Consider the following 12,500-nt stretch of genomic DNA (forward strand, 5'->3'; position numbering starts at 1 on the left):
TACGGTACAAAACTTTAAATGACTAACGCGAGTGGTCGCCACAAGCTCTTCGAAGTCTTCGTTTGTTTATTAAAAAAACGGATACTAAGAAGGCATCGCTTCTCGGCTCATTGAGCTAAGATCAAGTGTAGTATCTGTTCTTCGAAGTTTGATCGCTTCGAGAAGGACCACGCGTCCTTCCCATGATCAAACGACTTTTTGTCAACCGACGTGCAGTTCAGACAATTTATTGTCCTGCTCGTCAAGAGTCGGTCCGGTATTGCAGTACCTCCGGAATCGGCTCGCCTCCCCTCTGGGGGAGTTTGTATACATTTATTCACAACCTGTAGCATGGTAAAGCCCATAGAAAAAGCCTTGGCAACCGTTGCTAATCACTCTGGCTTCAGTTCAGTACACGAATGAATCTTTCGCCTTTTACTAAAGATTTCCGTGGACAGGAGCAATTTCAATGAGTCTTAACAGACTTTTTTTCGGCTGTCGACAGTCTTCTGACATCGGCAGCTTGCACATATTTAACATACAAAAACATGGCTTCAAGAAACATTTTCCGGTTTTTCTTAGCTTCCAATTATGTGACAAAGAAAATTTCATAAAGAATTATCGTAATTCACAGAATATGTTATTTTCATTTTAGTTGATGTTTTTATTTCATGTTTTATTTTCTAATGTTCTTATTGGGTGCTGAAGAGCCATAAAAACCTCATAATCGAACAATTTACTAAAATATTATTAATATTGAAAGATTTAAATTTCGAAATAACCTACCTACGGTTAATCTACACGCGTTTAGAAGCCGTAAAAAAATATTTTCAACCTTGTAATGGACCAAACAAAAAATATAGAAAAAATTATCGAAAAAAAAAATCTTTTAAAACTTACCTTACGTTAGTCCTTATGCGTTGCGAAGCTCAAAAAAAATATTTTCGACCTTATAATAGAACAAACAAAGAAAATAGAAAAATTTTCCAAAAAAATAAAAAGTCGAAATTCGAAAAAAGAAGAAAAGTGGTCCTTTTCTAGGAGTTTTTTATTCCCAAAAAATGGGTCGATGTCCCCGTAACCCCTAAAAAAAGGGGGTCGAAATAACATTTTTTCATCATGCTTCAAATGGGCTGAAAAATTTTTTACGGGGTCTCTGGACCAAACAAAAACGATCTGTCGAGTCAGAATTCCAAAAATCGAAAATTCCCGAAATTTCTGTACTTAAGAGGCGGGGCGCCCACTATCGACAAAAGTGTGCCAAAACCCACAAACGTTGTGTTACGCGCGCTAAGATAAATACAAGCCTGATTGCTGAAAATGTATTCTATTTGAATAAGGTAAGTATCAACACCAAGGAAGCAATTCCTTTATTATAAACTCATACTCTGACATTGCGCTAATATTGCTCGTGAATTGTTATTTAGTTTAAAAGTATAATTTATATTACTTTTATTTTATTTTAATTCTATATAATAACTATTTTATATTTTTATTAAAAAATTTCTTGTTTAGTTTCCAAGCAACCACAGTTACGTTTATATGTTTAATTCTATTGTATTCTATATTTATCGATAATTTAATAAATGTTTTAAAAGACTATTCTGGTTTTCCACGCTCTCTTCAAAAATGTGAGTTCTTTTAATTCTTCCACTTAATTATTCATTTTAAAGTAAAACAACTAGTTATACATATTATTATATTATAATGTATGTGTATTATATACTATTATTTTATAACATAAACATAGTTGAGTTATTAAATTAAACGTCAAATATTTTATTACCTAAAATTAAGTTAATCGTAAAATCTGATGTAGTATGAGATATTCTTTAGAAACTAACTATAAATATTCTTGAAGTAAAACAATACAATCTATAAATAGAACAATGAGAAATAGTAAACAAACTAAACACAACATGTTTATTTTAACATTATTTTTTAATTAGTTTAATCACTTACTTCTAATCATAGTATTTAATATAGAATATAGTCAACAATCTTTTAAACAAAGTCTTAAATAAAGTTACAGGGAGTATTGTAATTAAAACACCAAAAAAAAAGGTTTTAATAAAAAAAATAATTACATCAAGTTAAAATTTTATAAGGATTAATTTTAAAATATCAAATCGATTGTAAATCAAGTGCAAATAGGTTTTTTAAACAAACCGAAGGGTTTATAAAGGCTTGTAAACGCTCTCAAACGCCTACGACCATACCACACTGAGCACACCCCATCTCGTCCGATCTGGGAAGTTAAGCAGTGTCGGGCGTGGTTAGTACTTAGATGGGTGACCGCTTGGGAATACCACGTGCCGTAGGCTTTTGCTTTTTGAATTCATCTTTTTTGTACTATTTTTCTTTCTGACCTATTTATACTTATTACTCGTTTATTTACATTTCTTTAACGCTTAAAAGAAAAGTAAATTCTAGTTATTAGCAAATAAAAACTCAAGCCAATCAGATAACGTTATTTGCTGTTTAAACCAATTAGAGCGCTAAAAAAGTGGTTTGACCAGTTTGAGATATCGAAAAAAAATGGCACCATCTTGTAGAGTACAATTTTCTGAGTTAAAATTAATACAATTAGTCTTTTATACTAAAACTTTAAAGTTTTTTTGTCCAAAAACAAATAAAAGCGTGGCTACTTGAAAAATCAAACGAAAATAAATTTTGCACTTTTGTATTGTGAGTCATAATAAGTTATTTACTGTTACCAACAGATACTAGCAAAAGCTTTTTAAAGTTTTGTATTAACTTAATGTATTTGTAATTACTTTTACTTAATAGAAACTATTGAATTACGTTTACTTAGTTTACTTTTGTATGTGTATTAAATATATAGCAATTTTGTTTGAATAAGGACTATTAAACTATTAAAAGAAAACTATCAAAGTTTACTAACTCAAAAGCTAAATCTTAGTTTTATTGTTATAAACATTTATGTTGTAATTTACTAATAACTAAATGAGTTTATTTCAAACAAAAAGATTTAAATAATGTTATGTTATGTCAAGCCTACTATATGAGGTATATAGGTATATAAGGTATACAAGCTTATGTTTGAAAATTATAATAAGAAAAATAAAAATAAATACTTAGTTGGTAAAATTTGTATGTTTTAATATGCAAATTAGAGTTAGTATAGAAGTTTTTTTTTAAATATAATAAATATAAATATTTAGTTACTAATAATAAACTAAAATACCAATTTTGTAGTTATTACAAAAAAAAAACTTATCTTACTTAAAGTTCACTGTAATTGAAATATTATACAAAAGCTTCATAATTATAAGCTTTGAATAACTTTACTTCATAAAAAGTTAGTGTTTTGTGTATTGACTTTATGATTATTTTATTTTAGTAACTGTTAGTTTTATACTTTAATAAAAGAAATATGGTTAACAAGTAAGTTAAAAATGAAAGAAGCATAAAAAAACACACTAATTAACTGCTTATTCAATAGTTTGATTATTTAATTATTTTTCTGTTATATAGTTTAATCGTATTGTATAAAAAATACAGAGAGTTCAAATACATAGTTTTTTTTTCTAAGAAAATTTAATTCTTTAATAATAAGTAGTAATTTAAATAAAAAATAATACAAATAAAGTTATACAATATATATACAATAGTTTGTCAAACTAGGCAAACACTACTAGGCAAAAAACAAACTAGGCAAAAACCTACAAAGTAGGCCACCACTACAATCCAATGTTCCAACTGGAAATTCAATGAGATCGTTACTGTACTTGTGATGAACGTTGATAATCCCCAAGATTGTAAGTCGAAGGCCTTACCCAACCTAACCAGCGCACTGGTTTTCTTACAACTGAATTAATCAACATTTAATATTGAATATAATCATTATTGATAGATAGAGGAATGTTGACAATCAACAACAGATTGTAGGTCAAAGGCATTACTCGACCCAAGTACCCACAACCTAGATTGATCAACATTTATTAGATAGATTTGTTTATTGATAGATAGAGGAATATTGTCAATCCACAACAGATTGTAAGTCAAAGGCATTACTCGACCCAAGTACCCACAACCTAGATTGAACAACATTTGTTAGATAGATTAGTTAGATAGATAAATAGTACAGTATAATCTCAAAGAATTTGAAGCCCGAACATTGAACGATAGTGGTGTTTCGTGACGACTAGCGGGATTCGATCTCTCAACCTTCTGCTTATGAGTCAGCTGATAAGACCACTGACCCACCGCGCCACGACAAAGATAAAGAAATATTTTGCTATATAAATAGGTTGATTTTTCAGTGAACTTCAAGTGTCAATTTTTCAGTGTCAATTACAGTGAACTTCAAGTAAGATATACAACAGTATATATATTTCCGAGTCTGACTTTGAGTACTTTTTATATATTATTAACAAGATTTTTTAGGAGTAATATCTGTTTAGTTCTTTAATATATCTTTAAAATAATAATATTTTTTAAGGTGTTTAAAACTTTTAGAAGCTGTATGTAATGTCTTTTAGTTAATAGTTCTTTAAATTAGTAAAAAAAAATAAACATGGTTGAGTTATCAAATTAAACAAAATAGAACGTCAAGTATTTAATTACTAAAATTAATTTAATTAAAAAAAATCTCAGGTAATCTAAAATGTCAGGAATTATTTAAAAATAAATATAAATTTAAAACTTATTATATTGAAAAGATTGATGAATAATACTCTTGAATGTATGCAATGTTTGTATTTGTAATGCAATAACATAAATGGATAGATCAATGACAAATTGTAAACATATTGTATTATTTTATTTTACGATTTTATTTTATTTATTTAATAATTCAATAAACTTTACTTCTACTTGTCCTGGTCTTAGGTAATTTATAGATAACAATAATTTAAACAAACACTTTTGTACAGTTACAATACAGTTTTAGTACAGTTTGGGAGTAACTGTTGATTAAAAAACAAAAAAAAAGTTAATTCAGGTTAAAATTTTATAAGGAATAATTTTAAAATATCAAATCGATTGTAAATCAAGTGCAAATAGGTTTTTTAAACAAACCGAAGGGTTTATAAAGGCTTGTAAACGCTTTCAAACGCCTACGACCATACCACACTGAGCACACCCCATCTCGTCCGATCTGGGAAGTTAAGCAGTGTCGGGCGTGGTTAGTACTTAGATGGGTGACCGCTTGGGAATACCACGTGCCGTAGGCTTTTGCTTTTTGAATTCATCTTTTTTGAATATATTGTACTATTTTTCTTTCTGACCTATTTATACTTATTACTCGTTTATTTACATTTCTTTAACGCTTAAAAGAAAAGTAAATTCTAGTTATTAGCAAATAAAAACTCAAGCCTATCAGATAACGTTATTTGCTGTTTAAACCAATTAGAGCGCTAAAAAAGTGGTTTGACCAGTTTGAGATATCGAAAAAATAATGGCACCATCTTGTAGAGTACAATTTTCTGAGTTAAAATTAATACAATTAGTTTTTTATACTAAAACTTTAAAGTCTTTTTGTCCACAAACAAATAAAAGCGTGGCTACTTGAAAAATCAAACGAAAATAAATTTTGCACTTTTGTATTGTGAGTCATAATAAGTTATTTACTGTTACCAACAGATACTAGCAAAAGCTTTTAAAAGTTTTGTATTAACTTAATGTATTTGTACTTAGTTTAAATTAATAGAGTTTATTTGGTTTACTTTATTATGTGTATTGAATGTGCTAGTATCTAAAAATAAATACAACTAAAACAAAACAAACAAGGAGAGTACTTGAATAGAACCAACACAATTTACAGACCAGTTGTGTACTAAATTTAAAGAAATTCTGAATAGTGAATATGCAATTATTATTATAAGTTCAAAGTTCAATTTAATTTAAATTAATGTATTTTGTAAATTGGTTTTATTTAATAGATAGTAGTGAATTACTTTATTTAATTTACTTTAGTATGTGTTGTATAACTTAATTTAAACCAGAAGCAAAACGGGATTATACTTTCAATAAACTACACAATTTACAGACCAGTTGTGTACTAAATAAAAAGCTATTGTGAATAGTGAATATGCAATTATTATTATAAGTTTATAAGTTCACAGTTTACAAAAGCTTTACAATTTAGTTATTATTTTGTTCATATTTGCATATCTAATTTATGAAAAGTTAGTGTTATGTGTTTTGGCTTTTTAATTTCTTTATTTGTACAACTGTTAGTTTTATATTCTAAAGAACATTTTTAAATAAATATGTTTAACAAGTAACTTAAAAATGGAAGAAATATATTGTATATATTGAACTATTTATATTTATTCTAGCTATTTGCTTAGTGTATTTATTAATGTGATTATTTTATTTTGTTGTTTGTCTTATAGTTTAATCGTATTGTGTTGAAATATATTTAACAAATACAGAGGTTTAAAGTAAGTTTAAATGAAAATAAAATAAGACATATAGTTGAAATATAAGTTTAAAAAAATATTTTTTTTTATTTCTTTGTTTGTTTGATTGTTTGTTTATTATATAATCGCGACGTTTCATTTTATTACTTTTAAGCATACTAAATATAATAATAGGCATAGTTAGAGGAAAAATTCAATTAGTTTCTAACGTAATAAAAAAGTTTATTTCCACAAATAAATAAATACCTGAAAAATCAAATGAAAAATAAATTTCGCACTCTTGTATTGTGAGTCATAATAGGTTATTTACTGTTACCAACAGATACTAGCGAAGGCTTTTTAAAGTTCTATGTTAATTCAATGTATTTGTACTTAGTTTTATTAAAATGACAGTATTGATGGTTACGTTTATTAAGTATGTTTATTTAACGTTATGTAACTCAAGTAAAACCAGAAGCAAATAAGGAGACTACTTTCAATAAACTACACAATTTACATACCAATTGTATACTAAACTTAAAGCTATTCTATTCTATTTTATTCTTGATAGTTATTTTAAAGTTATTAAATTATACAAATGTATTTTATAAAGTAGTTTTATAAAGTTACTATAGTTTTTTTAACTTACTATAGTATGTGTTATATAACTTTAATTAAACTAGAAGCAAAAAGGGAGACTACTTTAAATAAACTACACAATTTATTGTTATATATAACTCTAATAAAACCAGAAGCAAAAAGGGAGACTACTTTAAATGAACTACACAATTTATTGTTATATATAACTCTAATAAAACAGAAGCAAAAAGGGAGACTACTTTAAATGAACTACACAAATTAAAAATATATTATTATTTATAAATCAATCGTGTTGTGTTTCAAAATAAATTTTTCAAATAATGATTTACAAGTATTTATCAGTTATTTAGTTTTCTTTTTATAGTTTAGCCGTATTGTTTTATTTATTTGTTATTATCTTTATTTAATTGTTTGCTTATTATATTTATCGCCATGTGCTTAAAAAATAAAACAACTATAAAGATTTAAAAAGTAAGTTTAAATAAAAATAAAATGAAACATATAAAATAAATTTATGATTTTTTTATTATTATTATTATTTTTATTTAATTGTTTGCTTAACATATTTATCGCGATGTGCTTAAAAGAATAGAACAAATACAAAGGTTTAAATAAATAAAAATGTAAGTTTTAAATAAAATAAAATGAAACATACAAAATAAGCTTATGATTTTTTATTATCATTTTTATTATTTTTATTTCATTGTTTGTTTATTATATCTATCGCGATGTGCTTGAAAAATAAAACAACTATAAAGGTTTAAAAAGTAAGTTTAAATAAATATAAAATGAAACATATAAAATAAGCTTATGTTTGATTTTTTTATTTTATTTTTATTTAATTGTTTGCTTATTATATTTATCGCGATGTGCTTAAAAGAATAGAACAAATACAAAGGTTTAAATTGTAAGTTTTAAATAAAATAAAATGAAACATACAAAATAAGCTTATGATTTATTATTATTATATTATTATTTTTATTTCATTGTTTGTTTATTATATCTATCGCGATGTGCTTAAAAAAATAAAACAACTATAAAGGTTTAAAAGGAAGTTTAAATAAAGATAAAATGAAACATATAAAATAAGCTTTTGTTTGATTTTTTTATTTTATTTTTATTTATTTTTATTTAATTGTTTGTTTATTATATTTATCGCGATCTGCTTAAAAAAATAAAACGAGTATTAAGGGTTGAAAGGTAAGTTTAAATAAAAATAAAATGAAACATATAAAATAAGCTTATGTTTTTTTTTTTTTTTTATTATTATTATTATTTTCATTCAATTTTTTGTTTATTATATTTATCGCAATGTGCTTAAAACGATAAAACAAGTATAAAGATTTAAAAAGTAAGTTTAAATAAAAAATAATACAAATAAAGTTTATTTATAATAAACAAACATATTTAAAACATTAAAAAAAGTAGTTTATATATATTATTTTTTATTTATTTCTTTTAAACATATTAAATAAAGTATAAAAAAAGTATTAAAACATTTAAACGTAGCATAAATAAGCTTAAAACATTAAAATAATTGAAAAGAAACAAACAAATTGAAAAAAATCGGCAAAAAAAGTTCAACAGCAACATTTGAGCATCATACACGTATGCATTACTTTACACTAGTGAGAGAGACGTGTTTGTGCGTTCGGTCGACTTGGCGAGAAAGCGGGCTTAAAGCATTACTGTTTAGCACCCGAGGCGCGGCTATTGCAGCGGCGGCGAACGTGCTATGTAAACGCATTGGAGCAGCCGTATGAAAAACTACAAGCGTCCAGCGGCGGTAGGCTTATAGCTTTGCGAAGTCGTCGAGACGAGTAGCCGACGCAGGCAGGCACGGCTCGAGGCGGGTAACTGCAGCAGACAGATGGCGTGTTGCTGCTGACGAGTTAACCGGCAGAAGGCAAACGGTTGGTCGGGAGAAAGAACAGTCAGTTGTATAGCTGCATGCTGCAGTCGACGCGGGCTGGCGCTTTAAACAGCAAAAGGCCGGCGCCGACTTTCAGTAACGTTCGCAAGGCTTTTAAGCCGAGTGATAGAAAAGGTCTGTATTTATACAGTAAAAACGCTCAGTCGAGCAACGGGTTTAAACGCCCTCGGATAGTTATCTGGTTGATCCTGCCAGTAGTCATATGCTTGTCTCAAAGATTAAGCCATGCAAGTGTAAGTACGAGCTCACGTACAGTGAAACTGCGAATGGCTCATTAAATCAGTTATGGTTCATTTGATTGTACGCTTTTACATGGATAACTGTGGCAATTCTAGAGCTAATACATGCGTAAAGCGCCGAACTGACGTGAGGCGCGCATTTATCAGACCAAAACTAACCGGCTTTCGGGTCGTTACAATGGTGACTCTGGATAAGCTTGCGGATCGCACGGCCTAGTGCTGGCGACATCTCATTAAAGCAACTGCCCTATCAACTATCGTCGGTACGGTATCGGCCTACCGAGGTTGTAACGGGTGACGGAGAATCAGGGTTCGATTCCGGAGAGGGAGCCTGAGAAACGGCTACCACATCCAAGGAAGGCAGCAGGCGCGCAAATTACCCATTCCCGGCTCGGGGAGGTAGTGACGAAAAATAACAATGCAGACCTCGTACGAGGTCCTGCAATTGGAATGAGTACACTTTAAACTTTTTAACGAGTATCCATTGGAGGGCAAGTCTGGTGCCAGCAGCCGCGGTAATTCCAGCTCCAAAAGTGTATATTTAAGTTGTTGCGGTTGAAAAGCTCGTAGTTGGATATAGGGACGGCGAGGTTGGTCGGTCGAAAGGCTAGCACTGGCCTCGTTGTTCTTGTTGGTCGGTGCCTTCGCGGTGCTCTTAACTGAGTGTTGCGGTGGTCCGGCAAGTTTACCTTGAAAAAATTAGAGTGTTCAAAGCAGGCTTTACGCTTGTATAATGTTGCATGGAATAATGGAATAGGACCTCGGTTCTATTTTGTTGGTTTTCGGAGCACGAGGTAATGATTAATAGGAACGGACGGGGGCATCCGTACTGTGCCGTTAGAGGTGAAATTCTTGGATCGGCGCAAGACGAACGACTGCGAAAGCATTTGCCAAGAATGTTTTCTTTAATCAAGAGCGAAAGTCAGAGGTTCGAAGACGATCAGATACCGTCCTAGTTCTGACCTTAAACGATGCCGACTAGCGATCGGGCAGTGTCGAACTTAAGAACTGTCCGGCAGCTTCCGGGGAAACCAAAGTCTTTGGGTTCCGGGGGAAGTATGGTTGCAAAGCTGAAACTTAAAGGAATTGACGGAAGGGCACCACCAGGAGTGGAGCCTGCGGCTTAATTTGACTCAACACGGGAAATCTCACCCGGCCCGGACACAGCGAGGATTGACAGATTGAGAGCTCTTTCTTGATTCTGTGGGTGGTGGTGCATGGCCGTTCTTAGTTGGTGGAGCGATTTGTCTGGTTAATTCCGATAACGAACGAGACTCTTACTTGCTAAATAGCTGCTCGACCCATTGGGTCGGAGACAACTTCTTAGAGGGACTAGTGGCGTTTAGCCACACGAGATTGAGCAATAACAGGTCTGTGATGCCCTTAGATGTTCGGGGCCGCACGCGCGCTACACTGACCGGATCATCGTGTGTTCCCTAGGCCGAAAGGTCCGGGTAATCCGTTGAACCCCGGTCGTGCTAGGGATAGGGACTTGCAATTGTTTCCCTTGAACGAGGAATTCCCAGTAAGCGCGAGTCATTAGCTTGCGTTGATTACGTCCCTGCCCTTTGTACACACCGCCCGTCGCTACTACCGATTGAATGGTTTAGTGAGGTCCTCCGATTGAGCCTGGTACGTGCGGCAACGCACTCGCCGGTGTTCGAAAAGACGATCGAACTTGATCATTTAGAGGAAGTAAAAGTCGTAACAAGGTTTCCGTAGGTGAACCTGCGGAAGGATCATTAACGAATCGAAATTTGATTTCAAGCGACGTCTCTTCTTTTAAGAAGGGACCGAGCCCTGTAACTGTTATAGTTCGGTCGCGTTGCTTCCTGACAGCGGGAGTAATAATTCAGCACGCAAGTGCTGGCGCGGCCGCTTCTTTTTGAACACGATTTTTTGGTTGCATTGAGATTGATTAACACGAGAGATCTCTTAGCGGTGGATCACTCGGCTCGAGCGTCGATGAAGGACGGAGCTAGCTCCGAGAAGTAATGTGAATTGCAGGACACATTGAGCATCGATATTCTGAACGCGTATTGCGGCCTCGGGTAATCCTGGGGCCACGTCCGTCTCAGGGTCTTTAACACACCGATCCTTTCATTAGTTTGAAAGTGCCTGCGACTCGTTTCTGTATTAAGGAGCGTGTCGTCAAAGACAGCTGGTCTGGCGATTTCACAGCTGAAGCGTGAGCAGCCTGCTGGCCTCGGGTGAGGTAGCAACGACGGTAGGTGCTCGAGAATAAGTTAAGTGACTTCAAAAGGCCGACGTACAAAGCGCATGTACTTTTATAGTACATCACTTTTGACCTGAGATCGGGCGGGACGACCCGCTGAACTTAAGCATATCACTAAGCGGAGGAAAAGAAACTAACAAGGATTCCCCTAGTAACGGCGAGTGAAGCGGGATAAGCCCAGCGCTAAATCCGAGCCTTTTTGGAGGGCGAGGAAATGTAGCGTATGGAATTCAGCATGCGGCGAACCAACGACTGCCCACGTTCTTCTGATCGAGGCCTTTTCCCAGAGCGGGTGTTAGGCCCTTGGCGGCGGTCGTAATTCGTCCTAGCGGTTTTCCCGGAGTCGGGTTGTTTGGAAATGCAGCCCTAAGCGGGTGGTAAACTCCATCTAAGGCTAAATACTGGCTCGAGACCGATAGCGAACAAGTACCGTGAGGGAAAGTTGAAAAGCACTTTGAAGAGAGAGTTAAAGAGTACGTGAAACCGCTTGGAGGCAAACGGAGGCGCCCATCGAGTCGCCGGACGTTTTCAGGCGCTGCGAGAGCTGTCCTACTGTTTGAGTGATCTTCGGAGACTCTTACGGTTGCGCTGGCGTCGCGGCGCTGCACTAGCGTTCGGCGAGGGCCGCGACCGGTTGCTGGGCTGACTTTGGTCGTTCGCAAGGTAGCTCTTCTTCGGAAGAGTGTTATAGGCGTTCGATTAGCTTCGGCTCGGCGACCGAGGAGAGATTCCGCGTCGGTCTTCGGACAGGCTGCGTGTTGATCGCTGGAACACGGCTTTGGAAACTGCTCGCAGTCTCTAGAGTTTGTACAAGGCCTTCTTCGCGTTAGCGCTCAGACGCCAGGGGTCTGCGGCTTAAGCTGGCCACGTCTCCGACCCGTCTTGAAACACGGACCAAGGAGTCTAACACGCGCGCGAGGTGTTGGGCAGTACGAAACCCGAAAGCACAGTGAAGGCAAACGAGGCGAGATCCTTTCATTAGGCGCATCGCCGGCCGATCCCATAGGCCGCGTCCTAGGGGTCGAGCAAGAGCGTGCTTGTTGGGACCCGAAAGATGGTGAACTATGCCTGAACAGGCTGAAGCCAGAGGAAACTCTGGTGGAGGGCCGTAGCGGTTCTGACGTGCAAATCGATCGTCGAATTTG

The 12,500-nt window shown here is 33.7% G+C and overlaps 7 non-coding genes across 7 annotated transcripts in view; all 7 read left to right on the forward strand.

Annotated features, from left to right (window-relative positions):
* The first annotated feature begins 94 nt into the window (after positions 1-94).
* Positions 95-290, forward strand: LOC145848028 (U2 spliceosomal RNA). Its single transcript, XR_014371666.1, has one exon. It is a non-coding gene; the product is annotated as a U2 spliceosomal RNA (small nuclear RNA).
* Positions 291-371: 81 nt separating this feature from the next.
* Positions 372-486, forward strand: LOC145848031 (U5 spliceosomal RNA). The gene has a single exon (XR_014371669.1). It is a non-coding gene; the product is annotated as a U5 spliceosomal RNA (small nuclear RNA).
* Positions 487-2,184: 1,698 nt separating this feature from the next.
* LOC145848024 (5S ribosomal RNA) lies at positions 2,185-2,303 on the forward strand. Its single transcript, XR_014371663.1, has one exon. It is a non-coding gene; the product is annotated as a 5S ribosomal RNA (ribosomal RNA).
* Positions 2,304-5,058: 2,755 nt separating this feature from the next.
* Positions 5,059-5,177, forward strand: LOC145848037 (5S ribosomal RNA). The gene has a single exon (XR_014371674.1). It is a non-coding gene; the product is annotated as a 5S ribosomal RNA (ribosomal RNA).
* Positions 5,178-9,055: 3,878 nt separating this feature from the next.
* LOC145848036 (small subunit ribosomal RNA) lies at positions 9,056-10,864 on the forward strand. Its single transcript, XR_014371673.1, has one exon. It is a non-coding gene; the product is annotated as a small subunit ribosomal RNA (ribosomal RNA).
* Positions 10,865-11,049: 185 nt separating this feature from the next.
* Positions 11,050-11,202, forward strand: LOC145848025 (5.8S ribosomal RNA). Its single transcript, XR_014371664.1, has one exon. It is a non-coding gene; the product is annotated as a 5.8S ribosomal RNA (ribosomal RNA).
* Positions 11,203-11,424: 222 nt separating this feature from the next.
* Positions 11,425-12,500, forward strand: part of LOC145848038 (large subunit ribosomal RNA) — a 3,631-nt gene continuing 2,555 nt past the window's right edge. Inside the window, exon 1 of the ribosomal RNA XR_014371675.1 lies at positions 11,425-12,500. This exon is cut by the window's right edge and continues 2,555 nt beyond it. This is a non-coding gene — a ribosomal RNA (large subunit ribosomal RNA).

Source organism: Thalia democratica, unplaced genomic scaffold (assembly GCF_965202585.1).
Source record: "Thalia democratica unplaced genomic scaffold, ktThaDemo2.hap1.1 HAP1_SCAFFOLD_1207, whole genome shotgun sequence".
Lineage (NCBI taxonomy): Eukaryota > Metazoa > Chordata > Thaliacea > Salpida > Salpidae > Thalia > Thalia democratica.